This window comes from Pelmatolapia mariae, linkage group LG1, assembly GCF_036321145.2.
Source record: "Pelmatolapia mariae isolate MD_Pm_ZW linkage group LG1, Pm_UMD_F_2, whole genome shotgun sequence".
Classification (NCBI taxonomy): Eukaryota; Metazoa; Chordata; class Actinopteri; order Cichliformes; family Cichlidae; genus Pelmatolapia; species Pelmatolapia mariae.
Window position 1 is genome coordinate 18214952 of NC_086227.1, and position 6407 is coordinate 18221358.

The following is a 6407-nucleotide window of genomic DNA, read 5'->3' on the forward strand; positions in this document are numbered from 1 at the left end:
GCTCTGCGACTTCTCTCTATTTTATTATCATTTCTCTAGGCATTTTCCTTGGTTGTAAAGGAATACCAGGTGGTGCTCGACCCCTCAAACTATCAACTCCTCCTCCTTCCTCCCCACCATTTCCTCCTCATTGCACCCCGTCTCTCTTCCCATCTCTCTGAGTCCTTGTCATCCTCTCCCAGCCTGTTTTGCAGTTTTGCTCATAGCCTCTTCCGTCTCTCTTTGACTGTCCTCACCTTTCCTCAGATTCTCACGAGCAGGGCATGGTACGGACTAGGGCTGCACAAGTAATCGAGTTTTAATCTCAATCACGATTTCGGCTTCCCACAATTAAATGAACAAGATCAAGCGATATTGCAAATGCATCCTCCAACAACAGAACCCAAAACAAAAGCAAATCAAGCACTCACTAAATTACCGCCCGATGTGCCAATCACAACTGTTCCCTGCACCGCGCAGCTTGATGTTTCCTGGACTAGTCTGGATGAGTAACACTATGTTAAAAGACAGATGTACAACAAAAACCAAATGTCTGGCACAGCAGCAGGTGAAGAGATTGTCTCTCAAAGTGATCATTACCCACTGTTTGGAAAAACTTCTAGTTTAAGGAAAAAGATGGTAACCAGAACAAATCATACAAATAGTTTATTTAATAGCCTGAAAACCATACATCAGAAAATGCAGCATCATTAATGCATGAAGGTCAAGACAAACAGCCCAATGCTAACACGTATCGTCCAACTTCAACTCAGATGCCCATGGAAGGCAGCATGTACTGTACATCCAACGCACAAAGACCCACTGAAATCACCAATGTAATTATATTCTGTTTGGCCACAGATAAGTGTCGAGTAAACACCGAAATGATGGCTGTGGGAAAATGGTCAATACACTGGACAAAAGTTTGTATGTAATGAAGAATTGGTACCATGGTACTTCAAATTGCGCCAAATTCTACTTTAAAGTTGAAGTCAAAATTGTCAGGATCAGATAACCACTGATTTACTGTTATTTATGCTCTGTCTTTACAGTTAAGTAAAAGTGTGTTTTTTGTTTGTTTGGTTTGGTTTTTGCAATGGTTAAAGCTAATAATAAGTGTCTGGGTATTGTCAATGAGGATAGCTTGCCTAGAAAAAAAACAGAGGGGATTATGGGATGCTGAGGCTGAGGACCCTGGATAGCTCACTCATACAAAGGGTAGCATGATCACACACTCGTGTCTTCAACACTTTGACACACTGCTGTTTGTGACGGCTACAAAAGCAGTGTGTCTCAGTCTTAGGGCACAGTCACTCCTACAAATCTTGATTCTTGCAGCAGATAGCTTAAAATGACGTTTCAGTCCAAAAATCATTTTCCACATTCATAATCTTCCTTGACTGAGGTGAACAAGCAGATTGAATATACTGTGTCTTGTTTATTCTTGTCTCAGTTATGTTTACCCAAAAGTGCTTTCGTGTGCATCAGCTACAGATTAATTGGGATGATGGGGGCGCTGTGGAGGGATGATAACAAGGGTTGAGAGGTCTTACTTTGTGTAATCCATGTTGTCCTTATCATTCAAGGATCAGACAACAAAAAAATGTATTTGCATCACAATCATGTTCAGTTTCAAAGCTAACTCATTTTTCCTCTCTCATGTTGTCCTCTCGACTTTGTTGCAAGCAAGATGGTTAGTCACTTGGCTTCTGCCTCTTTTCTCAGCAGCTGTGTAGAGGGTGTAAAATGATGGTGACAGATACTGTACGATGGGTGGATGGCTAAAGGAAAATGTGCCCTTGCTGTCAGGGAGGTTCAAGGTATAAAAGGGAGATGTGAAGGTGAAGGGATGTCAGTGATGGGATGGAGGGAGGTGCAGAGCTCTCAGGGGAGAGGGAGCTATGAGGAAGCCTGATAAGGTGTACAGTATGTGGATGAGAAGAGAGAAGGAAAGCGCTATAGTGTGACAGAAGGGAAGGGACAGGCTGTGCTGCTGTGGTAAAGGTCACCAGTCTCCCCTGTGAGGTTGAGTGGTATTTGAACCTCACTTCTGTGGTTACAATGTCTATCCACTGTGTCTGTATGTGTGTGTGTCTGTGTGTGTCTTTGCAACTATGCTTGCTTCTTTGGCAAGGGAGACAGACCGGTGCTGAGTTTAATTGTCTGTAACAAAGAGCTGACTCCTTTAGGATCCATTGGTGTGCTGAGCATCATCTGGGAGACCGCAAAACAAAACACACAATCATACGCACAGACAGGCACACACACATAAACTTCAATGAATGTTACACACGGCACAGCACGAAATGTTTCCAGGAGTGTGTAGTTATCGTTTCACCTGAGGACTGTACTCTCAGCAAGACAAACTGACACAGGGTAGGAGGTAAAAGGCCAAAGGATTCAGCTGAAAATAATTCAGAGCACTGCTACCTTCTTTTCAAACTGATGTACCAGAAAAAAAAGGCTTATCCACGCCTGTATCATCACTTAATAAGCACACTATCCTTCTCTGGGATCCAAAACATGTCATGCCAAAGATAATCCTTCTAGTGCTCTCTGCCTCAGCATCTGGGTCTCCACCAAGTTGGACATGGTTGGTTCAAAACATCTCAGCACCAAGAATGAAACAAAACATCCTGATTTAATGCAAAAAACAACTCAACTGACACGTCTTGAGTCCCGAATGGTAATACCAGACAGCCTGTGTCAGAGTAACCTGACAGAATAAACACTGCACTTTATGTACACATAAAAAAAGTCAGTGTATTTTAAAATATATAGTATTTGTACCTTTAATAGTATAATGCATTTATATGTAGACAAGTTTTCTTATTTATTAAATAAGTTAAATAAATAAAGATTAAATAAAGTCTATGAATATTGTTCTTATTAGTAATTGGTGCTTAATGTCATAAAAGACAAATATTAAACTGTATCCTACTTTCAAGCAGAATAAAAACAGCCAACTAATTGATGACAACTGATGAGTTATTTGAATCAAAAATGTTGTTTCTTTTTTTGTCAGCGTCTCCTTTGTTCCACAAAACTTCATGCATAGGTGGGTTGTTTTTTTTCCCATCAGGTAGAAGAGATTGTTTTTAAATATTTCATAATATTTTTACGAGGCACTGTAATTAGGAATTTTAGGAATTGTAGAGCAATAGTACAGGTTCAGTTTCTTCAGTTTATCTTGTTTTATTTTTTCTTTAATGCAAACTCATGTGTTATGCAGTGAGAGATTGTAGGAAATGCTCTTCCTGCAAAAGGACCGTTATGTGGGTGATGTAAGGAACAGAAGCCAAAATGTCAAAATAAGATAACCTTTATTAGTCCCACACGTGGGAAATTTGTTTGGGAAAATGTTGATAATGTTCCTGGATGTGGGTTAATGTTTAATGCAGCAGTCCCACTGCATGTATGACACAGGATGAACAAAGTTTATATGTGAAATTTAGCTTCAGTTGCTCATTTCTGCATTCATTTTAATAACTGAATTTGAGGTTAAAATCATTGTATGATATGAAAATACAGCAATCTGTTTATAATAGGAAAGAACAGCATTTTTTCCTGCTGCTTTATTTCTGTGAAAGTAACTGTGACTAATTTTGAGGGACATGCAAAGGGTGGCTGGTGTGTATACGTGAATGAGTGGGTGTTTATCTGAGACAGACAGAGTGTGAAAGCAGCAGGAGGCCTGGAGAAGATGCTTAGGGACAATGGAATCAAGAAGACCCAAGACAAAGAGAGAGGGCAGAAAAAGCCACAGTCATTATCACCTGGGCTTTATTTCTGTGAGACTTCCCTCCGCACACTACTCACCACCAGAATCTCATTTTCTTACCCTTTTAATCAATAGATCTTCAGTTTGAGTGGTAACGACTGAGCCTTCTGACCAGTCACCTGTGAAGAAGAAGTAGAGGATCGCCTTCCTTCATCAACCTGTGCTGTGGCACTCTCATATATATGAACACACAAAGATCTAATGGATGTTGAGTAGAGTAGGAAGCAGAAAAAAAAGAAAATAGAAAAGATGATTTAGATATTTTGAGATGAAATAAAATTCAGTTTGTTAATCTTTAACATCTTTCCTTAAGGATTAATAAAGTATTTGGATGATTCTGAATCTCTCTTTTTGAAAGAGAAGTAAAAAATGAAGTTGACAGTCATACAGGCTGTACTGTGTATTCTCCAAACGAGTCAGTGTAAGAAACAAACATCACTGCAACCCTAAAGGCAAAAGCCCCCACAATCGGACTACGTCACAGAAAACAGTCTATAAAACCACCAGCCGGACACTTCAAACTTCAATCAGGTCAATCAAATTCCCACATAAGTAAAACTTTATACCATCAACAAATAATATATTTCTAAAATGTTTCCAGAATCTGAGGGCATGATGAAAATGAGGACCCAAATGCAGGACAACAGATAACAACTAAAGTAACTAAATGTGTAATAAGGAAAAATATTTCCTGGCCTGGTGTGACAAATCCGCTGCCTGATAATTGGTGTATTGGTCACAAAAAACAGGCAGGCACACAGATGCCCGCACAGATAGTGTGGACAGTATAATCCCTGCCTAAAGGCCCAGTCAGGCGGGCTTAGAGAACAGTTTTCCCTCAGTTTGAGTCAGATTTTGGTTGTTTTCCATTACAATTGAGTAACACCTCAGTGTGAGATGGGGTTGTTACAGCAATGCCGGCAAACGTCCTATGACATCATTTGTACAATACAACAATGGGGAACGTCGAGGCGATGGTATCCCCTCTCCTCAGTCTATGTCTTTTAGTCAAACTTGGGGACCATGGTGTTGTTTTTCTGTGCAGCCATTTCAAAAATGGTGGTTTTGATTTTCGTGATGGAGTTACCACTGACTGGCCAATGAGTGGCATGCAGTCTATTGACGTCATACTTGCGGAGTACCTCAGATGGCTTGGAAACCTGGCTGAGCAAGTACTAAAAATGTACCTGGTACCAGGTTCCTCCACCTAATGGAAAACCCTAAAAACCAAGTAGGTACTGGTGGAAAAATGGCTTTAGTGACCCACCTGGTGACCACTGGTCACTCGGTGAGTGGTTTCAGGAGATTGTTGTAGCTAAGTGAAATTTACTCCAATGGGGTATACAGTGGTGCACCGAAAACCTGTTTTGCACTAGCAAGTTACAGTTTGTATTACCTATAATGTTTGCAAACACTTGACAACTACAAGAATTTGGTAAGTTGTAATGAAACTACAAAATGGAGACTGTTCACCTTCAAAGTAAAAGTTGTTTTGTTGTTTTGAAATGTGTTTATTTCAGTAGTGAAGGAATATCTTATAGTTAATTTCTGGTTTGCATCACCCAACCAGGGAAAACTCATTTTTCGCTATCAACCAGGGGTTTCCAGAGGGTTCCCAACCGGTATCTAGGCTGGTGTGACTGAGGCCTTAATAAAAAGCTGTTAGTCAAAGTGCAATGAGAAGATCAACTAAGAGACAGGTTCACCAAAAATAATAATAATAATAATAATAAAGTAAAGGGAGCAAAAACTATATGTCACAATTGGAGGTGATGAGAATCATGGAAAGAAACACAAATATAGGCCAAAGAGGTTAGAAAGCAAGCTGACAAGAAGGAGGAGAGGACTGTGAATACACAGAGGGATCACTGAGTGATTGAATACAAAACGAAGTATTTCTTTCCTGACAAAAACAGAAAAAAGAAAGACTGGAAGTAAGATTAAATGGCACACAATGTAAGAACTGAACAAACCAAAACAGGAATAGAACATGCAGACAAACAGAAGACAAAATCTAAGAAAATACAGTCAAAAGGGGAAAACGTGAAGAAACAGATGCAAAAAGTACCAAAGGAAAAAAAAAAACACAGGAAATGTTTTTTTTAATCAATGAGGACAGAAGTGATGATCTTAGGGACACATGCTGTAAACCCCACAACGTGGAAGCAGATGGAAGGAAAACAGTCGGCAACTTCTAATTTCAATGACTGATATCAGTCATCATGTATAAAAGCTGCCTGGACGGTTCAAGAAAGCCGATAATGTTCCCTTCCTTTGTAAATGAAAGGCATGCCCACCTGCTTCACCTGTTTAACCTCTTAAGCCCCAACGCCCCCTGATACGGGGGCAAATGGCAGGAGATCAGTTAGGCTTGGGGTTTAAGAGGTTAATATACATATTATAATGTGATCACAATGCACCTGTGTGCAGATGTGATGTGATTTAATACAACCAGGCAAGCATGGGGTTAAAAATTGCATTTTAATACATTTAAGCTGAATACATTTATGGATCCATCCACTATGCATTAAGTAATTTTCCATATTCACGGTACAATGTGAGACCAGTATGTCAAAACTGATCTATTTTTATGATGGCTGTCAACAGTCTCTGATTTAGGTGATAGAAAATATTTGCATTAGTGAAA